The sequence below is a fragment of the Pinus tabuliformis genome, chromosome J (assembly GCF_031772625.1).
Source record: "Pinus tabuliformis cultivar Carrire ecotype Pingquan chromosome J, CPIR1, whole genome shotgun sequence".
Classification (NCBI taxonomy): domain Eukaryota; kingdom Viridiplantae; phylum Streptophyta; class Pinopsida; order Pinales; family Pinaceae; genus Pinus; species Pinus tabuliformis.
This window is the reverse complement of record NC_142295.1, coordinates 457,579,707-457,595,923: the sequence shown is the minus strand read 5'-3', so window position 1 is coordinate 457,595,923 and position 16,217 is coordinate 457,579,707. Positions and strand designations below refer to the sequence as shown.

The following is a 16,217-nucleotide window of genomic DNA, read 5'->3' as shown; positions in this document are numbered from 1 at the left end:
ACATCTGGTTTAATGGAACTCCAAGCTTCTTCTGGAGTGATATTCTCTAGAACCTTAGTAGGAGTGCGATTGATTATATAATTTGCACAATTAATTGCTTCGGCCCAAAAACTAAGACTGAGTCCTTTAGATTGCAGCATACAATTAGCCATTTCCTTTAAGGTGCGATTTTTCCTTTCAGCTACACCATTTTGTTGTGGAGTGTATGGAACAGTATGTTGCATTTGAATTCCATTTTCGGTGCAAAAGTTGATGAATGTGTTTTTAACATATTCTCCACCATTATCAGTTCTTAGCTTAAGAATTTGATGTCCAGATTGTTTTTCAACAAAGGTTTTGAAGGCCAAAAAAGTGTTAAATACTTCGCTCTTGAGTTTTAAGAAGTATACCCAAGTGCGTCTGGAGAAATCATCAATGAAAGTTAAGAAGTACTTGTAGCCAGAGAAAGAAGCAACAGGAAGAGGACCACATAAATCACTGTGCACAAGCTGTAAAGGGGCTGAGGCGTGCCAAGAGGCACGTTTGTCAAAACTGTCCCGATGATGTTTTCCGAGTACACATCCAGAACAAACACCATCTCTGCAAGATACCATAGGAAGACCTGTCACCATATTTTCTTTACATAGATGCTGAAGGGAGCGATAGTTTAAGTGACCAAATCGCTCATGCCAAAGTTTGCTCACTTCATCATTATGAGCAACAAATACTGAGGGAAGATTTGATGACCCAAAGTTGTGAAACTTATACAACCTTTTGGAATCATCAGCAAGACCAGTAGCTAGAATCTGTTGAGGATCTTTTAGATCCTTGATTACAACATCATGAGGTGAAAATTCAACAATTTTACCTTCACCTGAATGAGTTATCTGATAGACAGATAGAAGGTTGCAGGATAAGGTTGGAACACATAATACATCATTAAACTGACCATTGTCTAGATGAACAGTTCCAGTCCCTACAACATTAAGAGATCTATCATCACCAATATATATATTTTTGGTGTTACAATCATTTAAAGAAGAAAACATGGCTTGGTTTTTGGCCATGTGACAAGAGGCTCCAGAATCAATGAGCCACTCATGAGAATGAGAAGAAGAAGAAGATACATTTAATGCATAACCAGACTGAGATGATTGACAATGACATGTAGAAAGTGCCATTCCGGAAGTTGAAGTTGAAGTAGGCTCCACATGGATGTTATGTTTCTTCATTGCGGCTTCCAAGGCTTCCATCTTCTTAAAGCATTTAGATTCTAAGTGGCCATCTCGATTACAAAAGTTACAATGTCTATCAGTCTTCTTCCATTTGTTTTTATTGGTCTTATCATTTTGCTGAAATGATCTTTCATTTTGAGGCTGAGATGGTTTAGGACCATTCTTTTGGGGATATGACTTCTTAGGATTCCTTGAATTTGGTTGCTGCTGGGCGGCTAACGCTTTCGTGGAAGAGTTTCCAAGATTAAGAAGACCAAGGTGTAAGAGTTTTTCTTGTTCTCTTATTAAGGAATCACAAAAGGAGTCAAAGGAAGGGGCCTTGTAGTCTTTTCCTTGACAAATGAAAGCTTCCCTTGTAGAATGGAAAGTGGAAACAAATACAGAGTAGGCTGGTCCCAACTTAGTAAGGATGGAATAAATAAGGTTACCATCTTCTTTCTTAACTTTAACACCTTCCAAGAGATATCTAAGGGTCTTGAATTTGGACAAGAAATCTTCAATGCAAGAAAAATTATTAGGATCCAAAGTAAGCAGCTCATTTTCAAGTTGATGGGCTCTAATTTCATTTTTAATCCCAAACACTTTAGCGAGTTTTTCTAATGCTTCATGAGGAGTCTCAAGGTCTGCAATGTGGAATCTAAGATCAGGAGAAATAGACATCCCTACCAAACCACGTGCTTGATCTTGTCTATTTTCCCATTTTGCAACCTTGTCTTCATCTTTTGGTTTCTTCTCTTGGTCTGTGGCTATTCTGAAGAGACCTTTACTTCTAAGTAAATCTTCCATGTAGGCTACCCATTGGAAGTAGTTAGTGCTGTCAAGAATGACTTGGCATGGACTTTCCATTTTTTAAAAAAAATTGAAGCTGAAGATGCTGAAAGTAAGTGTTCCAATGGATAGATCTCGAAAAAATAGGCGGTTTTAAAAAAAACGGCTCTGAAAAAGGCTTCCAGATGAAGAAGTTATGGCTTTTTGAAAAAAAAATTGTTGAAGTTGCCGGCAAAGTGCGCGAATGTGCGGGAATGAAAAAATCCGCCCCCACAAAAAGGAGACTTGAACCCAAGACCTCTACCCTCTTAAAATAGCTTTGAACCAATTGATCTATACAAAAAATTTGAGAGAGAGAGAGAGAGAGAGAGAGAGAGGGGGGGGGGGGGGGGGGGGGGGCTTGGTTTGCGTGCTTACCTTGAGAAAGCTCTTTTTCCCTACAAAACACAAAACACAAAACACAAAACCCAACACGAATATGCAAAGAAAAACGAACCTTGCGGCTCGAAGTTAGCTTTAGCCAAAAAAAAACTAGAAATTTAAAAAAAAAATCTCAAAGTTAGCTTTAGCCAAAAAACTAAATATTTTTCTCAATGTTTCTGATTTTCCGAGATCACACTAAGGTGCAGGGAAAAGAGCATACGCATGAGAAAAATCCTTCCTTTCTGTTTCTGATTTGCCCAGATCGCACAGAGTCGCAGGGCAAAGAGCATACGCAGAAATGAAAGGTATAGATCCGGTTAAAAAAAAAGGCTAAATAAACTGAGACCGAAATAAGCAGAGAGAAAATAACAGTAAACTGTAAAAAAAAACACTGTATACCTCCCGATCTGAAAAATGACGCAGCTAGGGCTACCGGAAACCTTTTCGCGTGAAACGAAAAGGGTTCCTCACTGGAACAGATGATCCGAATGCAAAAGAGCAGTCCTCTCGGCCCGAAAGCAGTCAGAAACAACAGATCTAGGAAACGACAGCCGCATGCAGTTCTACCGGCTTCAGATTTGGATCACCAACTGATGCGGCCCTCAAATAGCTCTGATACCATGTAGGAATTTACAGGGTAAGTTCCTCAGAAAGAACACCAAAAGGACACCACTCACAACCAGATCTCAAATCAATACACCAATATTTTTGACGTGGTTAAAACCCTCAAAGTGCAAGGAGGGAAACAGTCCACGGCCTGTCCCAACGTGGGTACTACAGGCAATTTATTAATCAAAGAATGAAAATTTACATAAGCTTCTCTCATGCACGGATTACCCGAACAATGACCCTCCATGCGCTTTAAATAGAACTCATGGACCAATCGGGTGTCAAGCCACGGATCAAGTGTCGGTAATACCGAGGTGAGAGTGAACCGTCGGATCACTACATATCGTGACCGTCGGATTGTAAGTTACAAAATGTACAACGGTAAAGAAACACACTTTACCTAACTCTAACCTAACTCTATACTAGACCAAGTTGAACTTAACTATATCCTATGTGTCAGAATATCCTAACACATATTGAAGAGACAGTTCATTGACAGACTCAGTCATGCCAGGCGTGGTTACGCCATGGTTGAACTGGATGGAATTGATGTGGATGTGTCGAACATACTGGATTTTCCTCCTGAACGCGTGGCGGCAGCTTACGATATGCAGATGAGCTTGATGGCTTACTGGAGGGTGGTTACTCTGAGGATGGGTGATGGAATTCCTTTGCGTCTACAGTTCATGTGCAAAAAATTGGTGATGACTGAGTTTACCAGTGAGTTTCTCACCCAAGTGGGAGGTCCCAAATATGGTTCCATGGAGGAGATAATGGAAGAGAGCCCGGAGGTTGCAAATAAGCAGAATAGCTTGACCAACAACATCGGTATGCTCACAGAGTCCAAGAACACTGTTGAGACTATCATGGATCGGATTACAAAGGTTTGAGACATCACCAACCTTGATCGGATTACTCTTCTTTTTTCTTACCATAACGACCAGTCCTACAGTCCCGTCGAAAGTTTATCCAGCGTAAATTATGTATTCAGTTCATTAGCTATGTACCGGCTTCCTTAATTTCATGGTGATACAATATTTTATTTTCCGAAGTAGCAGTGAACTCTGTGGGTAATGCTGTTGTAGTCAGGTAATGCTGTTGCCTCTATAGAAATTGTGACTACTTGGGTTTTCTTAAGCCAATCTGGAGACAATCTTTGCAGCGAGGCTTCGAAAGTTCTATTTTCCGTTGCCATTGAGCATCATCTCAATTAGCCTATTAACGCTTTTTCTTTGTGTGTTTTCAAGTAGCGTGGGCAGGGCTCGAGCCTTGACAATTCTCATTGTTGCCATCAAGAATTAATTTCGACGCAATAACCATATGACGACTTTGTTCTACTTGATTTGTGTAAAAAGAAAAATATACTCTAGAAGGTGGTATTGTAATTGATGTACAAAACTATTTTTCCAGTTTTTATTTATATTCCAATAAATTTTTCTGTCTTAAATGAGAGGAGTAAAGGTAGGAAGACAATTTACTTCTTTAAAAGTAGAGGGATAATCAAAAGATTCCCATAACTATCTTTTCAATAAGGTTTTCGCCAATTTAGAAATCTGGACGATAGAAGGAATTGTATGAAAAGAAAATAAGACATGCCAACTTGGGAAATGTTATTTCGCCAGTTTAGAAATCTGGACCAGGCTTTAAAATTGATGCCTGTATGCACGTTTTACCATTTTTTAGCCGTCAAATACGGGTTATTTTAAAATAAGCACGTAATTGTTGACTTGCTGATAATTTTTCAAAATGTCATAATGACTGGGTGTATAAAAAATTTACCGGTTTTAAATTTTTCTATTTTATATGTCAAATACTTGTCTTTCTCCCACATCCCACATGGAATCTGCATATAGATTTTGTTGGAAATGGCGGTTCTTCGTTATCATAAAGGCTTTTAATGTAGAGGAATGAGGGCAGATTGAATTACGTCACAGAGAAGACAAGGACAAGATGACTTCAACAATATCCAGGTTGGTGGAACTATGGAATGATGAACTAGGTTAATGAAAGTGATAAATATACTTGGTGTTTGTGGATCTAATAGTTAGTTGTGATTTGCAGATTATAATCATTTAAAACACAAAATTGCTCAGAAACAAGTCTAGCTTTGCATTTACAGTTAATTACCATACATGAATGGTTCAGATATTTAAGAAATCTTTATTTTGTGCTTATGTAACTCCTCATAATTATAATTAAAACACAAAATTGCTTAGAGACAAATCAAGCTTCACATTTACAGTTAATCATTGTACAAGAATGGTTAGATTTCCTAAATCTTTGCTTTGTGCGTGTGGATCTCTTTGTAATTATAATTAAAACACAAAATTGCTCAAAGACAAGTCAAGCCTCGCATTTACAGTTAATTACTATACAGGAATGGTTCAGAGCTTTCCTAAATCTCTGTTATGTTCGTATGAATCTCCTCATAATTATAATTATATTGAATTAGATATTGAAGAAGCTAATTTGAAATACATAAATTCATTCTCGTTTCCCATTCACATAATCTCCATTAAGATTTTTTCAACTAGCTTCAAGATCAGATCACCAACAAAGGTATTGGGACTTCCTTGGATTCGAACCTTGGCAAAACCAAGGAGCCACATGGTTACTACTCGGCTTGGCTCCCCGGGATTAGAGACGAGTCCATCCCCATCAAAGCTGGCTTCTAAGTCATATTTAGTCGATGTGCTCTACATTCTAGATAGTAGGCCCGGTTTGTCTATTTCATTTAATAGATTTGTGCATTTTTGGGCTCTCCATCCCCATGGAAGCTAGCTGCTGAGTCATATTTAGTCAATCTGCTCTACATTCTAGATAGTAGGCCCAGTTTTTCCATTTCATTTAATAGATTTGTGCATTTCTCATCAACTAACACCCTTCAAAGTAAAGTGGAATTGAGTGGATAAGTGAGTAAAGAGCAATATAGAGGAAATAGCAACCCAAATAAAAAAGAGTGGATGCAGAGTTAGAAAACGGAATGATGGCCATTTCGAAAAATGAAGCCTCATTCGAAACCCCAAGGCCATCGCTAAAATGTAAGAAAAGCCTCATTCGAAACCCCAAGGCCATCGCTAAAAGTAAGAAATTCCATCGCTAAAATGTAAGAAATTTAACTTGTTCAGGTTCTTTTTTTCTCACATATTTTTTTTTTGTATTTCCCACACAATTGCATGGTATTTCTTGAAAAAATACTTTCCCACACAACATTTCAGTGCATCTGTCTGAAAATTTCCGTCTGAAAATTTCCCAACATGAATTAATATTTGAAAAAGAAGTCTAACCGTTTTACAACTTGAACTTTATTTGACCGTAATTATCAAAGGAATTCTACTACATAATATTTTTATCAAATTACAATTTTTCATTTTGTTATATGATTTTTTGAATTAATGGTAAAAAGAATGTTTAAATTTATACATTTGGATGTTTATATAATTTCATTAGGTTATGCTTGGATGTTTAATCTTTGATGGAGAAATGTAATTATTTGCTTGAGAAAAATGTTGTGACTTTATTTACTAAATCTAGTTCAAAAAACCCTCAAAACCATGTCTAAGTTAGTTCTAAAACTGTTAAGCTTATTAGTTTGGGCCTTGAAAGAACTTTAACAATTGATTTGTAGTTTGGCTGCTATTAGTTTAGATTTGAATTATGAAAAGCTAATGTTAAACTTTAGAAATAAATAAATTATTTTTTATTATAATTAGAAAAATTATAGTTAGTATTGGACAAAAATATTGATATCTTATTTCAGCCTTAACGTCTTCTAGCCTAGTCTCACCGATAAACTCTCTTCTAGAGAAGATGTATTTCCATGTACATGATTGTGTATCCATCAACCTTAATCTCAGGCGACTGGTATATGACAGTTGACGTCGGAGGTTGTAAACATTTTGGACACATATTGTTAAGGAAAGATGAAATTGGCGTTGCACACAATGAATATTGTTGATATATCTACAATGATCAACAAAAATAATGCACAGTGCATTGGAGATACATTGGGATAATTATGGGGTATTCCGATAACAATCATGCCATTTGTGATAAGTGTGGTGGGAATGGTAGCCTGGATACTAAGGTTCGTGATTTCTTAATTGTCGTCTCACTCTCGTCACCTAATATTATCTCTCAGGTTTATACAATCCTGGCAACTTTAAAGGAACAATTCTTTCTTTCCTTTTTATGGTTTCCACTGGTTTACCTACCTAGAGCTTGCCAACGATTTTTTTATTTTTATTTGGTGAAGAAATTTCTAATGGGCGTCCTATGTTTTGTGGCAAGAAGTTACTAAAATTGACATCCCTGTGCATAATGAGAGACACAATTTTAGTGGAGGTTTCCCTGGATCTTCTCAAATGTCCTCTTTACACACTATAATGCTTCACCAAAACTAGACAAGTCCCTTCTAATCACAATGGGATTTCTAGGGATCTCATACCATTTTATTCCTATTTTACTCTGTGATGTAGATGAGAACTAGAAGTGCAATAAATCAAAACTTAATTTGGGGAATTTTCTTCATACAGGGAATCATTATGTAGCGCATATAGAGTCTTGCAGAGACCCAATGATACAAAATTGCCATGGTTTTTGTTTTTATGTTTTTTTTCTTCACATAGTTTGTAGTCTCTCTAGTTTATCTATCGATATAGTGGTTCAATATGGGAATGAGTTACTATGTTTTGTTCAAGATGTAAATAATATTATTTTGTACAAGAATATATATCCAAGTCTTTAATTTCTTTTTTATTTTTCTTTTTAACATAAAAATCCCACGTGGTTCTATTTTTTAAAATTTTGTGTAGACTCACATGAAATGATCATATTATTTGTGTTGTGCACATTTTACCACATTGAACAATTTCACTATTAGAATATTTCACCTATTGATATATCATTACATGTTTCTTGGTAATTATTTGATCTGAAATGGGGGTTTTATAACTTGTTATTCTTACAAGAACCTCCCACTCAGTTAAACAAATAAATGATCTAGCTTATATATGACATTTGCAGAATTAAATACTTGAAACAGGTGTATGTTTTCTTTTAACTGTTTAAGTGTTTTAAGTCCATTTGTTTCTGCTGATATTAAACACATATAACAACCATATAATGCAGCAAATAAACAACCACACATAACAACAAATTTAATCTAGGAGTTCACCCGAATATCGTGGGCTACGTCTCCTTGAGCTTTTGTCATCTTGACTTGGCTATTTGGGATTATGGCAAAGTTTATTTTACAAGTTCCACACTTAACTCCAAAGGTTACTGAATTGAACCAATGGGATTATAATACTATCTATATCCCTGCCATGGCTGTCATCACTCTGTAAACATATCTAAGCTCTCTTAGACTTGATTCCTTCAATCAGTGCTCTGAGCTACATTGAGCTTCTTAATGGCACTAACTCATCTACTGTCTCCAGCACATATCATACACTGAAAATAGTCTCATCATTTGCTCAAAATGAGCACTGCATCCCCAAACTATGCCTTCCTCCACGGTTAGCACTAGGCTACCTGAAACTTCCCTGTAGCATCTCGGCCTTTAGAAGTCTTCAAATTCTTTTGTAAATCCCTGCAATGGATTTAGAAGTTTCATTACAGTCAAGAATAACTGTTGGTTCGCTGAGAACGAGTACTGGTAGCTCCTACAACTGCGTCCAACTCATAGTGGCCCTAAGCTCCAAAATCTCCCTGGATGAAAATATCTATGAAGACGACTTCTTCAGCTTCTCTGGACTATTCCATTGGCTTCAAAAGGCTCCGATTAGCCTATCTAGCCTCTTGTTTCACTCTCCCTAGTCGAAAACTACTCCTGGAGTGCATTTAGGAAATATCCCCTAGGGATTCTCCACCAAATTTGGTTAACTACACTCAACTCCAGTTAAAATTAGCATAACCACCTTTTATCTGCTCTGCCAAGCCAGACTGTCAGAGGTAGTTGTTACCACAACTGTTGGGCATGAATATGAGGCGGTTAATCTGTAACGGTTAGGGAAACTCCCCGTAGAACTGGCGGTCAATTAACATGCAACCGCGTGTACATTGTTTGCAACCGACAGTTACGTTGCAATACGTGTGAACAATTTCATGGGGCTGCTGGCGGGTAAGAGAGCTGGCAGTCCTACCCCTAAACCTCAACCTGTTATAACACAAATGTACCATGCAACCATTGTATGTTAAGAAACATCGTCAGACGGAGTTGGTAGAGCGCTGCCCTGTCTTGCTAGAGGTCGCAGGTTCGATTCCGTTGGAATTATACAAAATTTTACATAACCATTCTAGGGCCACGTGGCGGTCTCCGTGCTTGCCACATGTCGGCCCTTGATTGGTCCTCAAAAGGGAATATTCCAAAGAATATACTTTTTTTTTAATATTTCCAAAAACAAAATTAATCTTGGTCAAATGTCCATAAATTGCAGTTTACTGGACTTTTCAAATTGCGATAACTCGTTCATATGGTGTCGGTTTATTGAACCATTCATGGCGCCGAAATTAGGAAGATGAGATCTATCCAGTCGCTCAGGATCGACACTCTTTCAAACACTTTGAAATTTGAGCTATTGCTTAAGTCATTGATCAATATCTGATCACTCCTACCATTAGGAACCTTTTGGACCCCAAAACACTGATATACTAATTTGTACAGTAGATGAGAGTACAACACCCTCTTCTTTCAGCCTCTATACACTTGCCTTGCATGGTTAGTGTCTTTGAACCAAAACTCGAAGGTAGTTGACACTTCCCTTCCTCGATATGCTTGTCCTCCTGTTAAGAACTGCCTTCCTTGACCTCATTCAGAATTTCTGTTGAGAAGTTTATACAAGGTAGCTGAAAATCACTTCCTCAATCATCGACCCGAGGTGGGTCAAACCACTTATTGCCAAGCCACTTCTATGGTGACTTTTGCTGCTGCAAATCTTCTGCTGACATCTTGTCAAAAACAACATAATGTAAGAAACAACTTGACGACATAAATTCACTTCATGTGAATCATCATCATGCCTCTTACATCTTGTGTACAAATGAACGACTAAATCACAAGACGACAAAAACATACCTTTTTCAAACAACTGACTATCCAAGTCAAGCATGTATAAAAAGAACTTGACGATTCTTTTTCAAAGTAGAAAGAATTCCACCTCTTGTGAAACACTTCATCATTATCTCCCTTTTTTAGTATTGGAGACAAAATCAACTTTTCCAAGTCGATATGACATTACATGCATGTTTAAACAAAGTAATAGACCATCAAGTCAATTACACATACATGTTTAAATACAATGAAATCATCAACATTCCTTTGTTCATACATACCATTCTCATGCATGTATTCCATTCTTCAACTTTCTTTCAAGCACAATCATAAGTACAAGATCCTCAGTCATATGTAAATGTACTTACAACGCTGAAATGAACATAATTTTGCTGTAATAAAGCGATTCTCATACTCAACTTTTTGATCCACCTTTTTGGTAAAACCCTGCAACTTGCATTCCATTGGCAAAGAAATGTATCAAATCAAAATACATGCAACCTTAATTGGATAAGAACTCTAACCATTTCCTACCAATCCATATCAAAGGCACTTCCTTTAACTGCACATCGACATCAACATGTGAATCCTCCTGAAACACATCAATTATGGAAACTTCCTTTCCATTCTTTCCATTTTCTTTTTCCACCTTCTTCAAATTTCGTGGAAGCATTGTTGAATTCAAAATCCAACACTTTTCAACAATATGTCCTTGATTATGGAAATAGGTGCAACACATGTTCATCCTCTTTACAACATAATTTGCCTTATCCAATGTACCTTTGGCTTCTTACCTCATTTTCTTCAAAAGTTTCATATATGTGGCCATTTTCTTCCAACATCTAGAAACACTATGGTTAACCAAACCACAAAAGGAACATAATTTTTTTTTCCAATGCTTATGTGGAAATTTACAATGCTTAACATAATCAAAAGAAATGTGATTGAAATCAGATTTATACCTTCCGCTTTCACCTTTGTTGCCTTCATGAGAAGGTGAATCGAATGAAGAAGTGGCTACCTTCGGAACACCATCAATCTCTTCAATTATTTTAGAGCTTTCACAAATCCCTTGTTCGAGTGCATGCTTATGAACACCTTCTTCTTGCAAAGTATGTTTCAAACAATTGCATTCCCGATGAATACAATCTTTACAAACTTGAGGTAGAGAACCTAAAATGAAACTCCTTCTAGGAACTGTTTCAATTGCCTTCATGGCTACTTTGGAATTTTCTCCATAAGATTGTCCTTAGCCAAAACCCAAATACTTAGGCCTTTCCTCAACCATTATTGGCTCAACTATGCCTTGTGCATGTTTGCCCAATTATTTTCCTTCATAGCCCATTTTTGACATCAACTTGGACCCTATGCCTCTTGTATGTTTTTCAAAAGAACCAACATAAACATTCTTTGAGGAAACTGAAGACAACATAGGATTGTTTACCTCCTCTTCAGACTGATGCTTGACTAAGGCTTCTTTGGCAACAAGGATTTGTGTCTCCAACTCATACATCCTTTCTAGGTTCATATTTGCAATATGAAGTTGGCTCTCCATTTCCAGCAATTTGTCAAAAAGCAACTGCTTCTCTCAATGTAAACTTTGAAATGGAAACTATAAACTCAGAACGGGAACTCTGGCCAAAAAACCCCGAAAAAACATCAAAAACAGTGCTAAAAACGAAAAGTGTTGATGCTGGAATAACAACTTTTTTTTTGGGGGGGGGGGTAAATTTTCAACATGTTTTAAAAATGATGGTGAAAAACACCCTCAAAACGAAAAGTGTTAATTCTGGAAGAACGATATATATATATTTTTTTTTTTTTGTCAAAAGTAAAATTTCAACATTTCGAAATAATGGCGTAAAATATTTTATCATGACCTCGGAAAACATTAAATTTAAAAAAAATTAGTGAAAACATAAAATAGAATAAAAAAATAAAATTAAAACAATGAAAAAACACAAAACAAAAAAAAATTGAAAAAAAAAAAAACAAAAAATAAATTAAAATATATACTAAAAACAAAACATAAAATAAAAATATAAAACTAAAAAAAATCAAATATAAAAAAAAATATCAATCATAAAAATGTTTAAAAAAAAAAAAAAAAATTATCTTGTAAACCATAAAAAAAAATTGGCAAAAGAAAGAAAAAGACAAAAATATGGAAAAAAAAAAAAAAAAAAAAAAAAAAAAAAAAAAAAAAAAAAAGCTAAAAATTAAGTAGGTAAAAAAAAAAAAAATTTGAAAACAAGCTAGATTTAAAAAAAAAAAAAAAATTAACAAAAAAAAAAATTAAAAAATACTAAAATTGAGATTAAAATGTTGATTACGTAAAAAAACAAATATAAAAATATATATAAAAGACAAAATAAAAAAATAAAAAATGTTAAAAAAAATTATCTCACAAATCATAAAAGAATTTGGAAAAAAAAATAAAATTTAATATATATATAGCAAAAACAGAGAAATTAAAAAAAAAAAAACAATAGCAAAAACCGGGAAAAAATTTAAAAAATTAAAAGCAAACTAGTTTTAAAAAAAGAAAAAGAAAATTAACGAAAAAAATTTAAAAAACTACTAAAATTAATATTAAAAACAAAAAAGAACAAAAAAAAAAAAAATTCAAATTAAAAAAAAAATGCGTATTTTTTTTATTAAAAAAATGTAATTTTTTTTATTAAACCTACAATTTTTATTTCATCATCAAAAAAATAATAATTAATTAATTAATTTTTTTTTTAATTATAATTATTTTTTTAAACATTATTATTATTATTATTATTATTTAACAAATAATTAAAAATATTTAATTTTTTCTTTTAAAATAAATTTATTTTTTTTTAATTTAAAATTTAAAAAAAAAATTAAAAATTAAAATTTTTTTTTTAACGAATTATAAAAAAATAAAAATAAAAATTGTGGCCCTCCGTGCGGCCGGGGGACGCGGCCTCGGGTGGAGGGGCCTGCGTGGCGTGACCATGGGCGGAGGGCCTACACACAGGCACCTCTGCCTACGGCTGTGCCAGCAAGGCGATTCCCGGAATCGCCGTCCTGTCCCCCGGCCCCCCGTGGTGGCGTGACCATGGGTGGAGGTGCCTGCAGGCAGGCCCTCCGCCCACGGCTGCGCCACCACAGGCGGCTTGGGAGTGGAGGACCACATTTATTTATTTTTAATAATAATTTTTTAAATTTGAAATTAAAAAATTAAATTTATTTAAAAAAAATTAAAATATTTTTAATTATTTGTATTTTTAAATTAAAAAAGAATTTCTTTAAAAAAAACTATTATTTTTTTTAAATAAAAAAAAGAAGATTGTTTAAAAAAAATAATTTAATTTTAATTTTTTTTAAAATAAAAATGGTAGTTTCAATAAAAATAATAATAATAATAATAATAATTATTTTTTTAAATAAAAAATATGCATATTTTTTTTTTATTTTTTTTTTAATATATATATATATATATATATATATATATATATATATATATATAAAATTTGAATTTGAATTTTATTTTATTTTTATTTAAATAAAGAATAGGCATTTTTTTTATAAATTGTAAATGTTTTTTTTTTAAGACATATATTTTACGCCATTTTCAAATTTTTATTTTATTTATTTATTTATTTTTTAATAATATTAATTTTATTAGTTTTTAATTTTTTTTTTTGTTAATTTTCTATTTTTTTTCAACTATTTTTTTTTTCCTAGTTTTTGCTAATGTTTTTTCTTAATGTCTCTATTTTTTTTTTCCAAATTATTTTATGGTTTATGAGATAATTTTTTTTAACATTTTTTTATTTTTATCTTTTTTATATTTGTTTTTTAGAAACAATTATTTCATTTGGATTGAAAATTTAATTAACGACGTATAAATATGTAAAATATCGAAAATGCAAAATATCGACCTTCTTCTTTAAATATGCAAAACAATAAAAACCTCACTACAAAAAAAAATAGAAATAAAATAAAAACAAGATAATATGAAGAAGAAGACCACTTCCAAAATTATTAAATTTACCAAATAATTATTTACATTTCATACAATAAAAAAATTTAAAGTAAAAAAATAGGTCTTTTAAAAAAAGGGTCTGATGCAGAATAACCACTTTTTTGAATCAGCATGAAAATCACTACCATTCTAAAATGCAATGTACATAAAAAAAATTAAAGCGCCAAAAACTATGCTCTAAAAAAACATGTGTGTTATGCATCACCCCTTTTTAAAATCGGGTCACTTTTTTGCTATCTCTACAAAACGGGTAATAGTATCAGTTCCTGTTTCAAATTTGCAATATGAAGTTGGCTCTCCATTTCCTGCAATTTGTCAAAAAGCAACTGTTTCTCTTCCTTAATGGAATTCAACTTCTCTTGAAGTTTTGTGCTCTTCCTTTCATCTTCATACATTTGTTTCACCATATCCATCATGATGAACAAGTCTCGCCGTTGGAGATCAGATGCACAGCTAATTAAACAAAATACACAGCAGATAAATCAAGCACATAAAGGCACAGGAATTAACGTGGTTCACCCAACCAATCTGGGCTACGTCCACACAACATAGGCATCAGCAATCTTATTAATCAAACAGGAGATTACATAATTCAATTCTCACAAACTCTCACCCTCATTCCAAACAATCCGAATGGTTGCCTGTTTTATAGCAAAGGGAATCTAACAACTTCATTAACTCACTTTCATCAAATATAGGAGGCATTAATCATCTCCCAACAACCTGGAGCTAATCTAGGAACTGATTCCTATTGTTGTCATCTACTGAGATTTTGCCTATCTTATGCAAAACAGAAAATCTCAACAATCTCCACCTTGACAACAATTAGCCTGATGCCCTGTTATTATTATTTTATCTTTTCTGCAAGCCAAGAGAAGCCAAACACCAACGTAGCTTCTCTAACAAAACTGGTTTCGTGAACATGTCTGCACAATTCTCCTTTGTATGCACCTTTTCAAGAGAGACTCCCCTTTCAGTGATAACCTGTCTTACAAAATGGTATTTAATTGGAATATGCTTTGATTTACTATGATAGGCCAGATTCTTAGCCAAATGTATTGCACTTTGACTATCACAAAGTAACCTGATGTTGTCCTGAAACCTACCAAACTCACCAAGCAAACCTTTCAACCAAACCGCCTCTTTGCAAGCATGTGAAGCAGCAATGTATTCTGCTTCAGTAGTGGATAAAGCGACAATGTTCTGTAGCTTTGACATCCAACTTATAGCTCCACCTGCAAGAGTAAAGACATACCCTGAAGTTGACCTTCTCTTATCCAAATCACCTGCAAAATCGGAATCAACAAATCCGCAAACAAATTCACTACTCTTATTGTAAGTGATATAATAACTACTTGTGCCTCTCAGATACCGAAGCACCCATTTCACTGCTGACCAGTGTTCTTTACCCGGATTTTCCATGTACCTGCTGACAACCCCAACTGCATGTGAAATATCTGGTCGCGTACACACCATCGCATACATTAAACACCCTACTACATTAGCATATGGAATTCGAGACATATAATCCTTTTCTTCATCTGAATTAGGACATAAACTCGAAGAAAGCTTGAAATGGGAAGCGAGAGGGACTGACACAGGCTTCACGTTATTCATACCAAACCTCAAAAGTATTTTCTCAATATACTTTTGTTGTGATAGCCATAGCTTACCATTGCTCCTGTCTCTGAAAATCTCCATGCCCAAAATCTGTCTTGCTGCTCCTAGATCTTTCATATCAAATGTCCTTGCCATCTGAGCCTTCAACCTGTTGATTTCTTCTATGCTTTTGCTTGCTAAAAGCATATCGTCAACATACAATACTAAGATAATGAATATGTCATTTTTTAATTGCTTAAAATAAACACAATGATCATATTCACTTCTAACATATTTCTGACTCAACATGAAAGAATCAAACTTCTTATACCACTACCAAGGCGATTGCTTCAGGCCATATAATGACTTCTTGAGCCTGCAGACAAATTTCTCATTGCGATGCTGAACAAACCCTTTCGGTTGTTCCATATAAATTTCCTCATCTAAATCACCATGTAGAAATGCAGTCTGAACATCTAATTGCTACAACTCTAAATCAAGTAAAGCCACGAATGCTAACACAATTCTAATTGAA

The 16,217-nt window shown here is 34.3% G+C and overlaps 1 pseudogene; it reads left to right on the top strand.

The window, feature by feature from the left end:
- LOC149227797 (dynamin-related protein 4C pseudogene) overlaps positions 1–16,217 on the top strand; it is a 37,373-nt pseudogene that overhangs the window by 4,583 nt on the left and 16,573 nt on the right.